The sequence below is a fragment of the Pholcus phalangioides genome, unplaced genomic scaffold (assembly GCF_987345545.1).
Source record: "Pholcus phalangioides strain wild (caught in Gottingen) unplaced genomic scaffold, Ppha-v1.0 ptg000172l_1, whole genome shotgun sequence".
Taxonomy (NCBI): domain Eukaryota; kingdom Metazoa; phylum Arthropoda; class Arachnida; order Araneae; family Pholcidae; genus Pholcus; species Pholcus phalangioides.
In genome coordinates, this window is record NW_028301637.1 from 4,336,087 (window position 1) to 4,359,259 (window position 23,173).

Below are 23,173 nucleotides of genomic sequence, written 5' to 3' on the forward strand. Positions count from 1 at the left end.
AAATACTGCATAATACATAACACGGGACATCGTCGATTGTCACCAAAAACGTTGCCATAAGTGTTTCCAAAACGTAGGCATAAATCAACAATTGTTGCTGTTATTTCTGAAAAATTACAAATGCTTAGAAAATAAAGGACGACTGTAGCCATAACTATTATAATATGATTTATGAGCTATAAAAATTATCATCATTCACGAGTTTAGTAATTACAAATTCAAATAAGCTTCATTGAAAAAAAAACGTGAGAAGTGTATAAAATAGTCTGAACAGCCAAAAACCTGGTCATTCCGACAGTCCCGTAAAATACGGGACGCCATCATATTGTAAGTTCGTGGCCCGTCGAATTGTTCCAGACATTTTACTGGTCCTTAGATTCAAAAAGATAGAGGAAAAATATAATAAATAGTGTTGTTAAATTAGTGGTCAATACTTACAGAGCCGCCATTAGGGTCTGCAACAGGTGCAGCAGCACAGGGCCCCGCACTCACGGTAAATTATTGGCTGGAATTATTTTTTTTTCTTCAGTTAATTCTGAATTTTCCTCAACTCTGGTATTTTTGTCTTCCGTGAATTCTGAATTTAAGTAAATTTTGGAGTCATGTTTTACATTAATTCTGAATTACCATTAATGCTGGAATTATTTCTTTCAATTATTTTAAATTCATTAAATCTAGAATTTTCATCAGTGTTTCGAGAATTTTTTCCCTAAAAATAGTTTAAAATTACCTCCAGTGCTGAATTTTCATCAATTTTTGTATTAATTCTCATTTAATTGTGTGTTCAAAATTGTTTGTATCGATATTTCTCATACTGTTGCATACCTGTATACCTGTATATTGTAAAATAATGGATGCCGATTCTCCTCTCCCCCACAAAATAGCCTAAGTAAAATAGAGGCAAAGTGGGTCCTAAAAATCTTTGTTGCCCTGAAATTGCTGGGACGCACCTGACCTCACTACTATTTTCGCACCAGGCCCAGCGTGTTCTGGGGCAAGGACGTGTGTTATAGAAGAAAATTGTTGCTTAAGCTAAAATTCTGAGATTGTTTTTTTTTATTAATTCCAAATCTGCTTTGATTCTGAAATTATTTCTTTTACATATTCTGATTTCTCTTACATTCCGGAATCATTTACTTTGTTAACTTCTTTTATTGTTAAGTTTCTTTGATTCTGAAACTATTTCTTTTATTGATTCTCTTTAATTCTGAAATTATTTCTCTAATCAATTATCTTTAACCTGAAATTATTTCCTTTATTAATTCCTCTGTGCCGATCTCAGTACGTGGTACTTCACAGGCGGTGAAATTAATTTTTTTACCGCCTGATTATTTTTCAAAATAATCACAGTAAAAATTTTTATTGCATATACCAGACATTTTACTATAACATAAAATTTGCAATTTTAGAATTAAAATTGGAAAAGATATAAATTATTTTCAGCAGAGCTGCACAAAGTTTAATTTTGTTTAAATTTAAATACAGCGAGTAGGGCCTTGGTATTTACATTTCTGAACCTTATTGAAGGGTTAATTTTCAGAGTCCGAGATTATTTCTTTTATTAATTCTGAGATCATTTCTTTTATTAATTCTGAGATCATTTCTTTTATTAATTCTGAGATCATTTCTTTTATCAATTCTGAGATCATTTCTTTTATTAATTCTGAGATCATTTCTTTTATTAATTCTGAGATCATTTCTTTTATCAATTCTGAGATCATTTCTTTTATCAATTCTGAGATCATTTCTTTTATTAATTCTGAGATCATTTCTTTTATTAATTCTGAGATCATTTCTTTTATTAATTCTGAGATCATTTCTTTTATTAATTCTGAGATCATTTCTTTTATCAATTCTGGGATCATTTCTTTTATCAATTCTGAGATCATTTCTTTTATTAATTCTGAGATTTTTCATTCATTGATTCTGAGATTTTTCATTCATTGATTCTGAGATTTTTTCATTCATTGTTCGAAAATCATTTCTTTCAATTATATTGAACATCTATAACCAATTTCTTTCAACAATCATCAACTTTCACCAATTTTAAGATTATTTCCATTCTCAATTCTGAATTTTTTTTGTTTCCAAGATAACTTCTATCTGTATCTGAACTTCCTTTATTCAGAAAATATTTATTTTATTAATTTTAATTCCTTCTGAATTGTTTCTTTTATTAATTCTGTATTATAATTTTTTTATTAATTTGAAATTTTCTTTCATTCTGGTGTTACTTTGTATTTCTTATAAATTCTGAATTCTCTTTGATTCTGAAAATCATTTTTTATTAATTCTGAATTTTCGTTGACATTGAAATTTTTTCTTTTATTAACTATGGATTCTTTTATATATTATAGAAATATTTCTTGTTATTCCGAAAACCATTTTTTTTAGTAGTGAAGTTTTTGTCATTCATTATTTCTAAAGCAGTTCATTTCATTAATTTCTTCTTTGGTTAGTTTCAAATTTCCATTAATTCTGAACTTGTCTCAACCATTGATTATAAAATGATTCCGTTCATTAATTTAGAAATTTCTTCTATTAAAGCAGAGTTAGATAAATCCCAGGTTACGCCATGGCGACTAAAAAAATTTCTTTTACATGCGATTGCTAAATCAGAGTCTAATGACAAAATTCATAATCAATGTGTCTTCTAACATGAAAAGAGGGGTCATTAAGTCTCAGTAAAAATCGAAAATACAATATTCATAACTGTTTTTCTAGAGGGGAAAACTATGCTTGGCTTATCTAAGAAATTTATCTGGCTCCTAATTTTTCTTTCGATTTGTCCAGCCCTGCATTAAAGTCCAAACTTTCATTAGTTCTGAAATTAAATTGTTAACTCTGTGAACTCTCAATATTTATTTATTTTTATTTATTTATTGTATGCGCTCCAACTTTTCTTTAGGTATTTTTTCCAAGTTTAGTGTTATCCTTGTTCCAAGGGTAGGTGAACATGAATGAGGTATAACCTGGTAGTCTCCAACACTGTGCCAGGCACACTCAAACGGCTAAGAAGTTGCTATGCTACAGTCACGGTACCTGCAAAGCCTGGAGCCAAGGACATGGACTCGGGACGATTTTCATCTTTTTTTTGTTTTTCATGCTAGAAATTCAATCTAAAGTCTGGTTTGAGGCCCGAAATAAATTCCAGCCTAGGAGCCCCCGCTGCAGGATAGAAAAGCGTGGGAAGTTCCAACAGGACCCTCTTAAGAACATCATGGGCCCCGGGCCAAGTAGTTTTTCTGAGGCCGTACCTGGTAAATTCTAGAAAATTTCAACCGGATCTCATTTTTGTGAGGCCCTCTTCTCTTGAGGCCCCCGGGCCGTGTCCGGGTGGACCCATGCGTTAAGACGGCACTGAGTTCCAGTAAATGTCTAGATATGTGTGGGAAGCTTGGGTGCCTGTCTAGATATGTGTGGGACGCTTGGGTGCCTGTCTAGATGTGTTTTTTCTATAGCATGTGTGAGCGTCACAACTGTTTTTCAATTTTTTATTATTTCCTCTCGTGTTTTACAATCATTGCCGATTGTTCTTCACGATCCCCCCTCTTAAGGCAGTGTTTCTCAAAGTGTGCTTCGCGGCTCCTAGGAGCGTCACCAATCTTTTTCAGGGAGCGTCGTGATGAGCCGATTATATTGATTTGTGTGCCTATTTAGGCTTTGAAGTTGTTTTACAAGTGAAAATATCCACTAAACTAGTTTAGGGAGACGCAGATGAACCATAAATAGAAAAGGGAACCAAAGTTTACAAAAGTTTGAGAACCATTGTCTTAAGGGTCCATCAAATACAGTATTTGGGGTACCCATGCCCCCCTCCCCTCATCCTGGACCAGGGAAACTAGGCTGGGATCTTTGGTTTGTTCCCAACCTGACTTTTCGCGGGCCCTTCTGTAATGAATTTATGGTATGAAAAATAAAAAATTATAACAATAGTCCTTGGCCTCAGGGCTAGAGGCCTGTCAACCCCACCCATGTGGGGGAGCATGCTCATACCTCAGGTTAGCAACTATGAGTAAAGCAAAAATTTCCAACTCGTACACTGCGAGTGGTTGGCTTCTAGGAAGAGAACATTGGCGCGATCAGAATGAGAATTATAAGGTAACCCTATAAGAGAGAGGAGAAAAGATGGAGGAATGATGATGATTTCTTTTCACCATTTCGGTGTGGACGTGTTTGTTCTATTTTTAGGGAAGAGCACGCTCTAATGTTTTGCTCCATCTTTCTGGACGTCTTCCATAAAACACTGCATGTAAACATTGGCAAAGCTATTTGGCGAATTTCTCCGAAAGCCAACACATTCGGCCCCCAACATCATTTTGGCCATGTGCGCCAACAAGTACATTCTTCAACATCCGGATCTTGACAGGGTTTAAAATTCAACGAAGCGGTTAAAATCCCCTTCACATAACTACAGATTATGTAATATACCTCTAGCATTATCCGATAATACCTACAGCCATGGAATAACACGGGAAGGGGCCCTGGGCCAGTGTCGTTGGAGACACCCTCCGACCCCACTTTATACCTGAAAAAAAGAGTTACATAATAAGGTTCGTCTAGAATCCTTGGAGCTAAAGCAGGGGTCTTCAAAACGGCCAGATATTGTGTCCCAAATTAAAATTACCAATGAAGCTCACGGGCCACTAATTCATACTGTGGTACAGTGAAACCTCGCTGCATCGATACTCGATATAACGATAAATCCCTCTATGACGATGTTTTTAAAAATCTTGTTTGGAATCGCCTATATATATATATATATATAGTGTGAAGTTGAACTCCTCTCGATAAAACGTTATCCTTTGCTACGATGAACCCCTTTATAGCGATACTTTTTAAAGAGATTTTGAAATCGCTACAACGATATATTTTGATATCCCACTCGAGAAAATATCCTTCAATGCATTTTTAAACTCGTTACTTGTTTTAGTTCTCCCGAGGACCAGAGCCGCCCTTAGGGGAGTGTGTGGCAGGGGTGATAGCACCGGGCTCCCTGTTTTGGGGGCCCCGCATTTAAGGTCTAATACTTACTATAACATAATTTTATTATAACATAAAATTTGCAATTTTAGAATTAAAATTAGAAAAGATATAAATTATTTTCAGCGGAGTTACACAAAGTTCAATTTTCTTTTTAATTTAAGTACCGCGAATAAGGCCTTGGTATTTCTGAACCGTATTGAAGGGTTAATTTTCTGTGATTCTGAGATTATTTCTTCTATTAATTCTGAGATCATTTCTTCTATTAATTCTGAGATCATTTCTTCTATTAATTCTGAGATCATTTCTTTTATCCATTCTCAGATCATTTCTTTTAGTAAGGTCTAATTATTTCTTTTATAAATTCTGAATTTCCACCATATCTGGAATTGTTTTTCTGGAATTCCATATCTGGAATTCTTTTTGAAATCCTTTCTTTCTGAAATCCTTTCTTTCATTTATTCTGAAATCCTTTCTTTCATTTGTTTTGAAAATCCTTTCTTTCATTTATTCTGAAATTCTTTCTTTCATTTATTCTGAAATCCTTTCTTTCATTTGTTTTGAAAATCCTTTCTTTCATTCATTCTGAAATTCTTTCTTTCATTTATTCTGAAATCCTTTCTTTCATTTATTCTGAAATCCTTTCTTTCATTTGTTTTGAAAATCCTTTCTTTCATTTATTCTGAAATCCTTTCTTTCTGAAATCTTTTCCTTCATTTATTCTTGAAATCATATCTTTCATTTATTTTGAAATCATATCTTTCATTTATTTTGAAATCATATCTTTCATTTATTCTGAAATCCTTTCTCTCATTTATTCTGAACCTGGATTATTGTTATTATTATTTCGCACCGGGCCCCGCACCTGGTAAGTGAGGCCCAGCCGAGGGCGTCTAATAATATCGGTATTTGGTACCGCCTGATCACCACTTTGATCGCTACTTTCTGTGCAATACACTGAAGCGCATCACGATAAACGTCCTTACGGGGGGGGGGGGGTAATGCATTTAACCCCGAATTTAGTTTAATCGACTAATCCATTAACATTTTTTTTTTTGCGACGAATGAGCGCATTTTTAGTGTTACTAACAACGGGCAACACCAACTTCCATTGCCTTGACGCAAACCTGGGCCTGTATAATACCCGTCTTTGTGCCTTTCTCTTCCACATTATCAACTGATTTCCCCCCCCCCTTTTCATTTACGCATGATTTATTGCGATTTTGATTGATAATTTACTGCCGATTATTATTATTATATAAGTATTCAATCATTACGCTTCCCTCACAATTTGAAATATTGATGGCAACACTGAAAAATTATACACAACACTAGATACATACTCAGGCTGTTAGGTATGCTGTTAGTGATCTCGGCAACTGAACAAGTTCGCGTAACATTGTCCAGATGTTCATCATGATGATTTTTATTGATTTACTACTGGTTTGTATTGATTTACTACTGATTTTCATTGATTTACTGTTAATTTTATTGATTTAATACTGATTTTTATTGATCTTTTTTTTTATTTACCGCCAATTTTCATTGTACCGATGATTTTTACTCATTTACTGCTGATTTTTACTCATTTACTGCTGATTTTTACTCATTTACTGCTGATTTTTATTAATTTAATGCTGATTTTTACTCATTTACTGCTGATTTTTACTCATTTACTGCTGATTTTTATTAATTTAATGCTGATTTTTACTCATTTACTGCTGATTTTTATTAATTTAATGCTGATTTTTACTCATTTACTGCTGATTTTTACTCATTTACTGCTGATTTTTACTCATTTACTGCTGATTTTTACTCATTTACTGCTGATTTTCATTAATTTATTACTGGTTTGTATTGATTTACTGCTCATTTTTATTAATTTCTTTTTTTTTATTTCAAATAAATTATCTTAATTTTTTTTTACGCTTCAAATATAATAGAGCTTCCTTATATAGATCTCAGTGAATGTCATAGTTTGGGGTGGGAGGCAACCAAAAATCTTGGCCTGCAGCAGCGATTCTATATTTATCGCTCTATAATTTCTACAGCAGTGCCCCGTAGGCCTCTTTTTATTTATTTATTCATTTATTTATCTATTAGATCTACTGATTTATTTTATTGTCCTGGAGCTGCCGTGGAGCCCCTTGGAAAAACACAAGGACCGGTTAGGGGTTAAGCCACTGGAAATAAAATCCTTATCCACTCACCTAGAGAGTTTGAGTGACGAAAACGATGTGTAAGCATGTGAATGATTAAAAGAGTGACCCAAAGAGCAATGGACTAGTTCGGTGAGTGACCAAGAAAGTGTGCAAGCATGTGACTGACCAAAAGAGTGACCAAGGGATTGTGCGAACTGGGGAGTCACCAAAATAGTGACCTAGAGAGTATGCAAGCATGGGAGTGACCTAAAGTGCGGAGGACTCGGTTGGTGAGTGGCCAAAAAATTGACCAAGAAAGTGAGCAATCACGTGATTGATCAAAAGAGTGGCCTAGAGAGCAAAATCAGTAAACAATCAAAAGAGTGGCCAAATTACTGACCAAAAAACTGCAAGCATGTGAGCCAGCAGCAGCGTTTCTCACCCTTTATTGACTAGTGGCACCCTTTTTAGTATATAATTTTTATGGTGGAGCCCCATAGCCTTTTTTTAAAAAATCTGATTTACTGATTTATTTTATTTTCCTCGAGCGGCTGCGCAGCCTCTGGGAAATGCATACGGAGCACTGGTTGAGAACCGCTGGCCTAGAGGACATACTGAAAGATGTAGGAGGGAGCACTGGACCGTATCCGTTTCCGATCTTTTATTTCGTCTTCAATTCAAGTATTCGGGATCCATCGACACTTTTAATAGAAATTTTTCTGCTATCTCACAAGGGTGGGCCAACGGAAACCCTTTCTTAGTGCCAGCTCTAAGTCAAATAGAGCCTTCATCCTTGTGCCCAAAGCATGGGCCCCACACAATGGTAGAGGACGACAGGGTTCCAGTCCGGAGCCTCGGCACGATTCTCTTCGTTTTTTGTTTTTTTACGCTATGAATTAACTACAAAGGGGTCCGACAGAAGCCAGAACGTAGGGGTCCTGCTATAGGTTTCGGAAGGAGGGCCATAGCCCAAGGAATCCCAAAAAATGTTCGAAACGAATAAGGTGGCTCTGGCTACAAAGGGAACCTCGGAAACAACGTCCGGAGCCAAATCTCCATTAACATCTTTCACCAATGAGAAAGTTCGAGAATAAGACATGAAAAAAAAAGACGCAAGTAAGCAGTTCAAAATCCTCGCCATTTGTTATGCAAATTAGTGGGATCATCGCCAAAAAATCCTAAATTAGCACCCCAACCTTTTTCAACCCGGGTTCCCCCGCCCAGTAGGAATATGCAATGACGCTTTTCTCTCGGAACAGCATTTATATTCAAGGAAAAACGAGCAAGATTCTCTTTTAATGGAGCCATTTGCATATAAAATACTTGTAATTTTAGATTTTTTTTTTTTTTTTTTTGTTTGGAAACGCGCCAAATTTGGCGGGTTTTTTTGTTTTTCTCTTTGTAATAAGGGGTCATTCAAGTATTACATCATCATCGATGGGGGGGGGGGTTTCCGATTCGCTGACTTTTGATGACAAGGAGGGGGGGTTTGAATAATGCTTACGTCATCGACCACCCTTTATGAAAATATGAGTTAGAATTCAGAGGGCCAGAGCTAATGACGAAATTTCCTGGACGAAATGACCTGGTTCCAAGTTGTGGAAAGTCTACCCTTGCACCACTCACTCTAAGACACACATGCTCACCCCATGGTCAGCGGGTCAAATGTGGCCCCTCGAGTTATCTGATGTGACCCGCGACCTCAATCCAATATATTTACAGGCAACTTGAGTGACCCGACAGTTCCAGAGCACAAAAAATGACCCGTGGCGCATTTACTGATCACTTAATTAGTCCGCAGTGCAGTTGCACATCACTTAATTATCCTGTGGCACATCCCCAGCTCACTTAAGGGACCCGCAGCATATTGAAGGATCGCTTGAGTGACCCACGGCACAATTCTAGAGTACTTAAGCGGCTCGCGGTGCAGTTCCACGGCACTCAAGTGACCCGCAGCACAGTTCCACATCACTCAAGTGGCCACGACACATTTCCAGATCACTTAAGGGAGCCTTAGCACATATACAGAATACTCAAGTGACTCGTATACTGACCCATATTTACATATCACTAGAGAGTGACCCGTAGTACATTTCCAGAGCACTAAAGTGACCCCGCGACACATTTCCAGAGCACTAAAGTGACCCCGCGACACATTTCCAGAGCACTAAAGTGACCCCGCGACACATTTCCAGAGCACTAAAGTGACCCCGCGACACAGTTCCAGAGAACTTAAGTGCCCGCCTGGGCCGTCTTAAGAGCATCATGGGCCCCCCGGGCCAAATGATTTTTCTGAGGCCCTATCAGGCAAATTTTCGAAAATCTCAACCATTTCCCATTTTTGTGATTCCCCCTTTTCTCTTGAGGCCGGGCATGCCCGGGTAGGCCCATGCCTTAAGACGGCACTGGTGCCTTCAACGCATTCCCAGATCATTCAAGTGATCCGCGGCACATTTGCAGATGACTTAAGTGACTTGCAGCGAGGCAACAGATCACTTAAGTGGCCCGTGACATGTTTTCAAACCAAGTAAGTGGCCTGCACCCTTACCTTTACAGGTTGAGCACCCTTGGTGTAATTTAAGATGTCCAGATTGGTTAGGGTATCAGTAGATTCACAACTTCCAGTATTAATGAGAGAAATAATTTCAGAAACAGTGAAAAAATCAATGGATAAAGGGGTAAAAATGAAACGGTGAACCAATCACGCTCCGGTTTGACTGGATGTCAGGGCCCGGTACCAAGTTGTGGACCAGCGGTTTTGCAAACGCTGTTTAAGACAGCCACTGTAGACCCTATCCGCAGAATGGCCTTTATAAGAGTGATCACTGCTTCTATATTGATTTTTCCAATAAATTCATGTTGCCAAAAATCACAATGCACGCGTATGTATCCCGCCCCCTCCCCCGGAGTCTTGTCAGTCATTTACAGGAGGGCATGCATGCAAACACTAAAGAGGGCCGCAAAATGCCCTGTAAGACAGTCACAGATAAATTACAGACAGAACTGAGGTTCGGGCAAGATATCGAAGAAAATAAAACGGGGTTTCTACCTGTAGCCGATACGGGCGAATAATTTCAAAATTAATGAGAAAAATAATTTCAGAAATAATGAAAACTCAACCCGGTTTGTTTCGGAGTTCCTGAGCTCTCATGTCTGCTCACTCTCGAGGTAACTCTTTTTTTCGCTCACTGACCTGATTCTCTATATATATATGTCACTCTTTTCGTCGTTAACAGGCTTGCACACTTTGTAGGTCCCTCCTTTGGTCGCTCACTGACCTAGTCCTTTGATCTCTTGGCAGAAGTGGATTTATACTGCCACCCTTCTCCCATTCTACATTAATTTTCTCGACCCACACATTCCTCAAATTTGCCACCTCTGAAATTGTCACCCTTAACCCCAGGACCATCTTAAAAGCATCATGACCCGCCCTCCCCCCCCCCTCAAACCACCACCAAGTCAGAACATGACTCCCACTCTGTCCCCCAAAGCCCAAAGGGGATATAAGTGGTTAAGAAGTCATGCTGGAAAAGACTTTCAGTATCCAGGCCGGGAGAGCCACTACGCAGAGATCGCAACCGCAGTATCCAACCACCTCCCCCCCCCCCCTCTCCCCGACTCCATCAGCAGTAACCAACCCCAGAGCCATCAGAAAAGCCAGCACAAAGCGACACCCGGCTACGCTTCTCCGGAAAAATATATATTGCCATAAAAATCTGAAAATTACGGCAGCGGAAACACACTACGAACATCATGTTCGTCAACATGATACGAAGCAAACAGGTAGGATAACCGATATTATATCGATACGGATTTGCATCGATTGAAGATACTACGCAGATAATTATAACATGTCTCCATGAAATATAACACAGATGGCTGAGGAAATCATTATGAACATCAGTGTCCATCAATTAGTATTATTGATTATTATTAGTATTAGTATTATCAACAGTATTACACAATAATATTCACATGTGCAGGATAAAACATGTTGCTATAGAATATGAAAAGGATGCCATCGGAAACCATTATGAGCATCAATGTCCGTCTGCAAAACTCAGATATGTCACCGCCAAACCTCGAAGCCGTCCAGCCCGCGAACCGCCACGCCCGAGCCCCCGTCAGGGCCTCACATGTCTACTCCCCCTCATGGATCACGAAGATATCGATATTCGGGTTCCCCAATCATCATGCCCTCCTGGGTGAAGTGATTATTCTGATGCTACCTACCCCTGGCTAAAAATGCCTGTCATTAAATGCATCCCTTAAGCATGATTTATATGCTTAACTGTTGAAATTTTTAATCAGATCTCATTTTCATGAGCTCTCCCGTACACTTGAGACCCCGGGCCGTGCCCGAGATAGATCCATGCTTTAAGATGACACTGCTTTGCATTATTCGCTCTCCAAAATACGCCACTGAGAGAGAGAGATATAAAAAAAATAATAAAACGGGGTTTCCGTGAACGGCTGACATGGACTCTTTTCCGGCTTTTCATGCCCAAATAATCATTTTGAATGGCTAGGCTGGAAGAAGCCCGAAACAATCTGTGGGCTAGGCCTATGTCATCATATTGAAAAAGCTTCTGGAGCGAGCAAGGAAGACAGCGGCCATGTGATAAAAACGCGCCTCGGTCAATCGCCAAGCTTCGAGGATTTTCAATAGGGGAACCCATTTATTTTACACGTTATTCGTTTATTACTATTATTATTAATAGCACCGCCATATTGTCTTGCAACCCCCCATTTTTGATGTAGGGTTAGTTAAGATGCTTGGCTGACCATGGGCCAAATAAAAAAAATAAAAAAAAGAACATGGCTGCCGACCGGAAGAGTTCACGCTCACGCCGTCATGATTGACTAATTATTATTATTATGTTTTTGAAAAGTGCGAAATGAGGGGTGTCTTTTGTCTACACATGGTACAACATGGACACTGTGTCACAAGAATAATGACATTTTCCATGTTAGGCTACCTGCCTGCGTGCCCTCTGGTGGCATGGTAGGTCATGGATGAGGTGAAGCGGGTCATTTTTGGTTTGACGGATTGGATTGTTCTAAGGGACGTCTCAATATTGTGTGAAAGCCGTCGACTTGTGTCCGGGGCCGTTTTATTTGCAGAGACCCCGGGGCAGATTAATACTCAAGGCCGTGATGTGAATCTTTTATGAATAGTTAGATTACTTGGGCGAGGCTCCAATCATGGCCCTCATATCCTGGAGGAGACCCCCCCCCCCAGGCTGCGATCTTTTCCTGGGGGGATCCGGTCAGACTTTTCACGGGCCCCTTCTATGGTTAATTTACAGCGTGAAAAAGCAAAAATTGATGAGAATTGTCCCGGGCCCCAGGGTTAGAGCCCTGTCAGCCCCGTCTTGGTGGGGGCCATGGCTCCAATTATATACTTGATCAGCCAGAGCAGGCACGCATTTTGGGAGCAGGTGGGTCTGGAGTCCCGCACCAGAAGGGAGGTGCACATTCCCCCATTCAACATTACAAAAATGCATATTTGCCCCAGCTGACCAAGTATCTAGTTGCGGCCCTGCTTGTCGGGGATATATAGGCCTAAGGCCCGGATTTTTCATGGTTCCGTGCAAGAAATTCATCTTGGAAAGAAAATTTAACGAGATTCTCGGTACTTGAAGGCCAAATTTTTCACGTACGCTAAAGATCTTTGGAGAGCTCTAAAGCAGGGATTTTTCATGGCCCCCTCTAAGAAACTCATCGGGGGGTGGGGCGATAACAAGATTCAAATCCCGGGAGCTTCCATTAAGAACCTGTCAGCCCCTACGATGTGTGGGCCATGAGCGCGACATTTTAGGGCAGGGATTCCCAAAATTTTTACCTTTGCTAAAGATCTAAAGGCCAGGGTGTGCATGGCCCCCTGTAAAAATTCATCGTGGAGAGAATTTAACAAGATTCTGATCCCGGGGCCACTGTATTAGGAACCCGTCAGCCTCTCCTATGCGTGAGCCACGATAGTAACATTAGGGCCAGAATATCGCAAATTTTCACTTTCACGGCACCCATGGTAATGGTGATTATGATTTTAAACACCCGGGGGCCCCGGAAGTAAATCTTTCCAATTCTAGTCCCATAGGGGCCCAGATATTAATATCTGCCCCGAGGCCTAGGTAGTCCACATTCCACCGAGGATACAGTCATTCTAAATGGAGGCATATGGGCAAAGGCGACCTTCCCCCCCTCCCACCCGACCCCAGAGACTCGAATCTGACTAGAATGTTGGAAAATATTTATGGTGGCCGATTCGTAAATAAACAGTTTGTGTGTGGCATTCGCTACGTAAATAATGTCTGGCATGTCTTCCTGGTCACGGATTTCCGCCCTGAATAATGGTTAACGCCCTCAGCTGGGCAAACATGTCGTCCATACTTCAAGTCGTTTCATGTTTGTGCCCGATTTTCTATTTTTCTGGGAAGAAAGTACGTAAGATATGAGCCATCTCTTCGGATTAGAGCACCTTCCCCCTCCCCTTTTCTCGTAACCGATATCCCAAGATGCATTTCAAGTCTCTGGGGTACAGTCGAACAGTTGTAGTCACTGATCGTGGTCGTTATTTCATAGCACTAGGGCTATGTGAGCAATTGATATTGATTGCTTTGTCTCATCAGAGGCCCCCGGGGGGGGGCCCATGCGGTGGGGTCCCCGGTTGTGCTTCTAACCTTTCGCTGTAGTGCCCCCACGGCCCTCATGGAGCGGGACCCCTAGGTTAGGATCTCTTGCGGGCCTACAGACCAGACATTTCACGGGCTCTTCTATAGTGAAATTATAGCATGAAAAAAAACAAACAAAAAAATGATATCAATTGTCCCTGGACCCCAGGGTTGCAGCCCTGTCAGTCCCTCCTGGGAGGTTATTAGCATCCCGGCTCAGCTCTCAAAACATGTGCGTGCTTCTTCATGCCCTATTTTCTATGATTGAACGGTATTACTTAAAAAAAGTTGATCCTGAATATTTTGATGAATTTTTAAGTTCTTAAGCCTACCCCGGGTGCCCTCCCTGGGGTGTAATGGGGAGAGGGAGCACTTAAAAGCACATAATGTCGTCAAAGTGGCTTAAAAGTTCTGGAAACCTGAAGCCAAGTACATCTTATACACCAAAAAAAAGTATTGTTAAAATATTGTATATAAATTGTTGAAAATAAATTTTTCATTTAATTTAGGCTAACATTCAACTCCTGGCACCTAGACCATCCCGAATACGTGGAAATGCATATGGAACTGCTTTACTCTATACGCAGCGGTTCTCAACATTTTTTGACTCGCGGGGCCCTTTTTAGTAAAAAAATTCAATGGCGGAGCCCTGTAGGCCCATTTTTAATTATTCATTACTAATTTATTTCTACCATTTAAAAATATTTATAATTTTTTGTTTTTAATTTTAATGTTTTTTTTTATTCTCCTAGATTGGCCGCGGAGCCCCTGGAGAGTGCACAAGGAGCTCCAAAGGCTCCGCGGAGCACTGGTTGAGAACCGCTGCTCTATAGAAATGCCTATGGAACTTCTTCACGCTATTGAAATGCCTATGGAACTTTATTACGCTATTGAAATGCCTATGGAACTTTATTACGCTATTGAAATGCCTATGAAACTTTATTACGCTATTGAAATGCCTATGAAACTTTATTACGCTATTGAAATGCCTAAGGAACTTCTTCACGATATTGAAATGCCCATGGAACTTCTTCACACTATTGAATGCCTATGGAACTTCTTCACGCTACGGAAATGTATATGGGATTTCTTTACGCTTTAGAAATGCGTGTTTGTGCCCCTCCTCCCATTAAAATTGGCATGCGACTTGTTTGTGCGCACCCCCCCCCCCCCTCCGATTGAAACGAGCATGTGGTGTGTTTATGCTCCATGGAAATGCATACGAGACTTTTTTACTTAATGGAAATATCGTGTTTGTAACTTCTTTGTGCTGTGGAAATAATAGAAATCCGTATGTGCTACGTGTTTATCTCCCTTCCCTCAGATGAAATGCACATGCGACTTTTTAACACTATGTAAATGCGTAGGCTAATATGGTTTTTTACGCCATGAAAATGCGCATGTTACGTGTTTACGCCCCCGATAGAAAAGCATATGTGACCTGTCTATCCCACCATGCAAATACATGTGTCACTTTTTTTACGTAATGGAAATACGCATGCGACTTCTTTTTACGCAATGGAAATGCGTATAAAAAAGCGTGATTTCTTTATGCCCCCATGGATTACGCTATGACTTCTAATTACGCTACGCAAATGTGTATGTGACGTGTTTATGCTCCCATGGGTCGCATATACGACTTTTTTTAAGCAATAGAGATCGCGTTTGTGACTTCTTTCACAAGAGAAATGAGTATAAAAGCGTGACTTCTTTACGTTATGGAAATGCGCATGTGGTATGTTTATGTCCGTCCGTCCGTCCTTCTCCCATGTAAATGCACGTGTGACTTTTTTCTACGCTATGGAAATGGACATGTGTCTTTCGAATGCCCTGAATATGCGCGATAAGTACATATGGCGCAAATTTTCTAGGGTCTATCTCCCACGGCCAGAACTTTCTAAATGCCCCCTCCCCTTTCGAAAATTTATAATATTAAAATAATACTAATAATAAAATTCGCCACGGGTCTCCAGGCGGCTGGATAGCTGGATGGGTCAGCCCGCCCTACCATGTCTATACGAGAACCATCGATTTCAGACCACCACCACCAATCCCTCCCCCGAAAATGCGTAACTCATACGCATACAGGATATCCCAAATCACGTGAGGCGAGCAATTCAAGATGGCTGTAAGCTGGATAAAATGGCAGCTTATCAAGTGCTGATCCGAAGGGGATGTGGAAGCGATGGCCCCTTCCAAGGGCCGAATAATATTGGAAAACTTTGCTGTCCCGTAAAATACGAGATGATCCGATGCACCTACACAATAAGTCACTTCTCCGACAGATCGCCCTGAATCCGCCTGCTTCCGCTCCATTTGCAGCTGAGCATGTCTGCCTTTGCTCCGTTCGCAGCTGAAGGTGCCTGCCACCGTTCCGTTCGCAGCTGAAGATATCTGCCTCGGCTTTATACACAGCTCAAGATATCTGCCTCGGCTTTATACACAGCTCAAGATATCTGCCTCGGCTTTATACACAGCTCAAGATATCTGCCTCGGCTTTATACACAGCTCAAGATATCTGCCTCGGCTTTATACACAGCTCAAGATATCTGCCTCGGCTTTATACACAGCTCAAGATATCTGCCTCGGCTTTATACACAGCTCAAGATATCTGCCTCGGCTTTATACACAGCTCAAGATATCTGCCTCGGCTTTATACACAGCTCAAGATATCTGCCTCGGCTTTATACACAGCTAAAGATATCTACCTCGGCTTCATTTGCAGCTGAACATGTCTACCTATGCTCCATTCGTAGCTGGACATGTCCGAGTTCGGCCACGGATCTGGGGGGGGGGGGCGTAGTAACGATCGCTCCTCCTGAGAGCCGAATAATGTGGGAAAAACGTGTCTGTCCCGTAAAATACGGGATGATCAAACGAACCTACACAATGCGCCCTTCCCGCCACATCATCCTTCTTATGCATTTATTGTTATGGGCCTGAGAAAAAGGCCCGTCAGACGCTATTGTCCAATCATCTGTCATTCATCAGCAAATATTTACAAAAGATGTCACCCAAGAAGTTTATCCTTTAATTCAAAGAAACTGTCCTATATATTATAACAAATCCGGAGAACAAACACGTCCATTTCCTCAATGACGTCATCGACCGTCATTTTGCTTTCCTCTTGGGCTGAGAAAAGTCCTTACCCACCCAAAGGAATATAATTCGATGACATAATCGATGGCTCTTTAATGGCTGCTAGCTGTGACTCATGGCATTTCTTTTACGAGTGGATATTCCTCCCCCCACGAATGATTCGTATCCTCGAGCCCCATTCAGACTATTTACTCATCTAGCAGGGAGAAAACGGCCATTTGCAAAAGCCTAGAGAGTGGAAGCCTCTCGATTCGATCCACAGTGAATGTAAATGCCGCTGTGGGATACCATGGAGCTAGTAAATATTGCAAACTACTAAAATTTTTTTTCGGGCACACGTATGTTTCATTCTAAGAGAGCGTTTCTCAACCTATGGTCCGCGGAGCTCCTCTGGTCTGCTACGATGGCATAGGTGGTCCGCAGGCAGACTTGATAAAATTATTCACCCGTTGTAACTGATATTAGTAATATCCATATGGATTCAAATAAAGTTCATGCTTTGTGGTTCACCATACATCATCGAGTAGAATGAAGGAAATTGCGATCCTAAATACGGGTTATATCATTAAATTTTTCCAAAAATTTCAATTTATTGCTTTAAATGCAATTTGCTAATTACTGCTAAAAATTGCTGAAGTATATGGGAAATAAAAGGTTGGTACAAGTCACGGAAAATAAAAATGTATTTCACTGGAAAAAAAAAACCATTCAAATTATCTGATGACCATATTTCATTAAGAAAAATATAATTCGGTTAAGTGGGATCTTAAACAATAATTCGTGAAATACGGGACATCTAAAGCATTGGCAGAAGTAGGCATAATCACCAACCGTTATTAAAATTCTAAAAAAGAAATTGAGGTCAAAACAGTAAACCTGAAAAATATTAGAGCATGAATATTTATATTTTTTGCCATAATTATCATAATATAATTTATATTATGAAAACGCTGTACATTCACAACTTAAGTAAATATTACAAGTTCAAATAAGTATCGTTGAGAAAAAAAAACGGGACAAAAAAAAGAATCGTGACAACGAAAATTACAGGAATGTCCCGTAATACGGGACACCAGTAGTTCATTAAATTGCTTCAGATATTTTACCGTCCCTTGTTTTCAGAAATGTTGAGAAACACTGTTCTAAGGGTTCTAAGGGGCCGTTCAAGTATTACATCATCATCGATGGGGCGGAGGGGGTTTCTGATTTGCTGACTTTTGATGACAAGGGAGGAGGAGGGGTTTGGATAATGCTTACGTCATCAACCACCCTTTATGAAAATATGAAATATTTTTAATGGCATCTTACTCGGCTCGCCAAAAACGAAAAAAACCTTGCGGTAGTTTGTGGGCACTTGAAGTAACATCCCCCTATTGATAAGTGCAATACACAGAGCCACTTTAGTTATCTCTAAATTTTTTGCGGATCCAAGTGATCTGGAAATGTGTCCGGGCCACTTAAGTGCTCTGGAACTGTGCCACACATCACTTAAATAATCTGAGAATGTGCCGCGGGTAATTTGATTGATGTAGAAACACACTGGGGGGGAGCCACTTAAGTGCTCTAAAACTACGTCATATGTCACTCAAAGGAACTCTAAATTTGTCACGGATCGCTTAAGTGTTCTGGAACCGTGTCCCGGGTCATTTAAGTGATCTGAAAATGTGCCACGGGCCGCTTAAATGTTCTGGAATTGTACCACGGGACACTTAAGCGATCCGTAAATGTGCCGCTTAGTTCATTTTTATAAAATTAGGTTTGAAGAGGGCAGGTCGCATCAGATAACCCCCAGGGTCATATTTGGTCCGCGGGCCAAGGACTTTTATGTGATTTATCATTATATGGCTTATATAGAGGGTGGGTCGCAATGAATTTATTAAAGATAAATTTTGAGTTTATTGCCTTCGAATAACATTGAAATTCACAGAAATTGATTATAATAATATTTAAAGGTATTTTTTTCCGAAATTTCAATTTAAAAAAATATATATTTTTTTTGCATTAAAAAATAAATTTTTGATCGTCGGTGGGGGCACGAGCCCCCCCCCCATGCCCCCCATGCCCCCCCCCCCCCCGTGTGCGTCTCTTATCCCACCAATATGTGTTAGGATTCAGAGGGGCAGTACTGATGACGAAATTTTGCTGACAAGGGGGGGTAGGGGGTCAGCGTTTTGCTTACTTTTGCTGATAAGGAGGGGGGAGGGGGTCAAAAATGGCAAAAAATTTGCTTACGTAATACTTGAACGGCCCCTAAACACTTTATAATTCTCAAACATGTACTTCGCGGCACCCTCAAGAATTTACAATATTTTTAGTGAGCCAAAAAAAAAAATGAACAGTGTGGGCTTAACGAATTTCATTGAAGACCAAGGGCCAACAAATCATACCGCGGAATCGAGATTCACACAGTCGAGTCTAAACGGATGGGCTCAACGAGCTTAGTAAGCCTACTCTGAGTTAAATAGGGACCCTATATGATTTCAGAATTTTATTTATTCTGAGATAATTTCTCCATTTAATAGAAATCTTCATTAATTTTGAAAATATTTATCATTACTTTTCTTTTAGAATATTTCTTTAAATAATTCGGGAAATACTTTTTAAAACATTTGAAAATATTTCTTCCAATAATTGGTTTTTTTTTTTTACTTTGAATGACCCCAAAGAGCTACACTGAAACAAAATGTCCGTGACCATACGTCCCGCTTAGAGATCGGTGAAGTGAAGAATCGAATTGTTGCCAAAACCTACTAAAATTACTGCGACGAACGCAGATTTCAGTGGCGTATTGCAAACAAACGACTAAATTTCTGCTGAACTGTATGACGAGTTTGGTTTATTCTAGGCTCTTTCGAAAGCTGGTGGAATGGAGGTTTTTGGCAAATTTTACCGATTGTAGCTAGAGGGCGTTTGCAGAATTGGTGATTAAATATTTTGGTGACAATTCGATTTTGAACTATTCGACAATCTTTCAGCGCCTGTAGCTCGCCATTAAATCCAAATATTTCAATGAAATAGGTGCGACCTTAGAGGATTTTTTCTGCGATTTCTCAATATGTGCTTTGTTTGCGTGTAGGTCTCTCAGGAACTTCACGAATCCGGGTTTTTCCAGACTTTACGCATTTTTTTTCAATAATGGATTATCCATTAACTCGAAAACGGTTTGAGATAGGACAAGGCTGGTAGGTTGTTTCACGATTACCTTGAGCCAACACCACCTGTAAAACAAAGTTCTCATGTTCTATAGGTGGTGTTGTTGAGCTCGCCTATAATCCTCCTTTCGTTCGGCAAAATATAAAGAGTGTTTCAAAAAATCCCCCAATTTGAAATGCGTGTATTACAAAAAATATTGAACACATAGACAATTAAAATTAATTTTAAGTTACATGGCTAATCATAGAGTTGTTTTTATAAACCAAATTAAAGGTGCTCAATATGTCCACCTTGGGATGCACGGCATATGTCTATACGGTAGTCAAATTCGTCCCAAACTTTTGCGAGCATGTTTTGCGAGCACTACGTGCGAAACTCTGTCGGAAACTCCGTCCACATTTTCGTCTGATATGCGGGGACGGACAGGGGATTTCCCTTTACACAGACAACCCGTGTCTGGGAATTGTTTACACCATCGCTTAATGCTCTGAGCGGTATGAAGTTCAACACCAGGATATTGTCGACGAAAAGCACGATGAACAGTTGTTACGGACTCACACTTCGCGAAGCTTAGAACACAAAACGATTTATGTTGTGCAGTCGCCATCTTGGCAAACACTAAAGTGGCGGCCAGAGGAAGAGCGTTAGTTGGCAAGTGCGTGTTATTAACCTGTCGGCAAGTGCGTGAAACTCGAGATTTCCCTCTTCCTACCTATACATTATGCGATCAAAACAGATTAAAAGCTGAATAGTTATGATTTTTTTTTAAATCGGATGATTCTTTTTGACACACCCTGTAGGTCGGATTCACCCTGTATAGTAGAAAGATACATTACATGTGTGGTAAAAAAAATCATTAATAGGAATATAGAAAGAAAGGAGAGAAAGAAAGAACAAAGTGCAGATAGGGTTACACTATAGAGCTTCGCAATAGAAGAAAGAAAGCATAGAGAACTTATTCGAATTTATTCCCCTGGTGGGGCGTAATATTATGCCCGTGATCGTAAAGAGGTTAAAGTGATGTTTCTAGAATTTAGTTAATGTTGATTTGTGTCAAAGACCAAAATTAGGGTATAAAATTTTCGATAATAGCTCATTTACAAAACTAGAAAAATACAACCAATATAAGAGACCATCGTTTGCATTTTCCAGAATTTAACCAATAACCTTATAGATTGAATTTTCAAGTTTTACAAATTAATGTTCATGAAACTTCTAATGTAATCCCGGCCAAAGATTATTGCAAAACATCTCTCTGTACGTAGACCTTCTCAAAGTTTTAAATGAAATCTATTTATTGCGTAGAAGGAGTCGTTATCTGTGGAGAAAAGAACTTGAAGAAAAAAAATCGCAATGTGGGTCCGTACGTAGACCTCCCAATTTAGTGTTGCTTTGGGATTTGGCCTAATTTTTTTTCGGCTTGCATGTTCGTAAACTAAGACAAGTTCGTTACCCGAATAATTTTTTGTTGTTCGTAAATCGAGGGTTGACTGTACTACCGAGAATCAGATACAAGATGAATAAATGGAGTGCATGATCAGGGTTTCTAGCATGGTTTACGGAAAATTCACCGACCAACAAGTCACCGGGAGCGGTGAAACGAGGTTTGACTGCATATCTTATCTATAGGGGGTGTTGGCCTAGCCCTTGCGGGTCGCCTGCGGAATTATAAATCATACACAACAAAAATTTCCTATGAATAATTTTCAAATTACTCAAAACAAGATACCTTCACAACTAAATAAATGATACGTCAAATATCTCTTAAAAATCAAAATTATTGTTTTGATGCTGTTTTTTTAAAAATTTATATTTATTTCTTGCAAAAAAATCATTTTAGATTCAAATCTATCAAACGAAACAAAAATGAACTATCCCCCGTACAACAATTTCATTTCTATCTTTATTCAAGAGATGGCAGCACAAATAATGTCTGAAATGTGTAATGTGTAGCTCTGGAGTATGCTGAAATATAAACAAGGAAGAAAAAAAAGATAGAGAGAGAGAGAAGTGCATGTGGAACAATGATGGTAATTCGTGGGAAATTTCCCATATTCGTGGGAAAAATTAGCATAAATTGGTCCACATAAGAAATTTCTTGGCGCTTGTGGGAAATTTTGAGAGTTCATCAAACGAAAGAATTTTCATTGAAAAAAAAATTAATGCAAAACAATGCTCTTCTAGTGTAAAATACTTGACTGCATAGTTCCACCGATAGATGGCAGGGCAATTTTCGGAATGTCTGGAAAAAATTTAGTCAAAAGGGAAATTTTCGTGGGAGATTTTGCTTGACAAGGTTACCATCACTGATGCGGGCCCTTATATCATGCAGCAGGACTCCTGTCTGGGATCTTTAGCGGGCTCTTAGGTAGGGCCGTCTCAAACAGAGCATCATAAGGCCCAGCGCAAAGTGGTCCTCCATATCAGAAATACATATCCAAATCTGCATATAATATACATATAAACATATTATACATATTATACATAATAATATACATATACCAATCTGCCTTTCAAACTGTAATCAGTTCGCTATTTATAGTGAAGAACATTCCCCCCCCCCGCACTTAAGGGGGAGGGTACTGCCCGGGTTGGCCTATGCCTAGGGTTACCAACCGTCCTCTTTTAGGCAGGGCCGTATTAAGAGCGTCATGGGCCCCCGGACCAATTGATTTTTCTGAGGCCCTACCTGGAAAATTCTCGAAAATTTCAATTAGTTTACATTTTTGTGAGGCCCCTCTTCTCTTGAGGTGCCCGGGTGGGCCCATTCGTTAAGACGGCACTGCTTTTAGGAGGACACGCCCTCCTTTTTGATGTCATTTGTAGCGTCCTCCTATACGTTTCGGAAAGTTTTGCCTTTTGTCCTAGCTTTTCCGGAATTACTTTCCTTTTTTTTCTGCAATTTGAAACATGTATTTCTTCATTGATATGAGTGTTTTTGTGATTTTCCCCACACACATTCACCAATAGCCGCCGAAATTCCCAGAATTCTTTGTTTCCGCTTTTTTTTCAGCAGTTTTGTTATGGGGTCATTCAAGTATTACGTCAGCATCGATAGGGGGAGAGGGTTTCCGATTTGCTGACTTTTGATGACAAGGGGAAGGGGGTTTGGATGATGCTTAC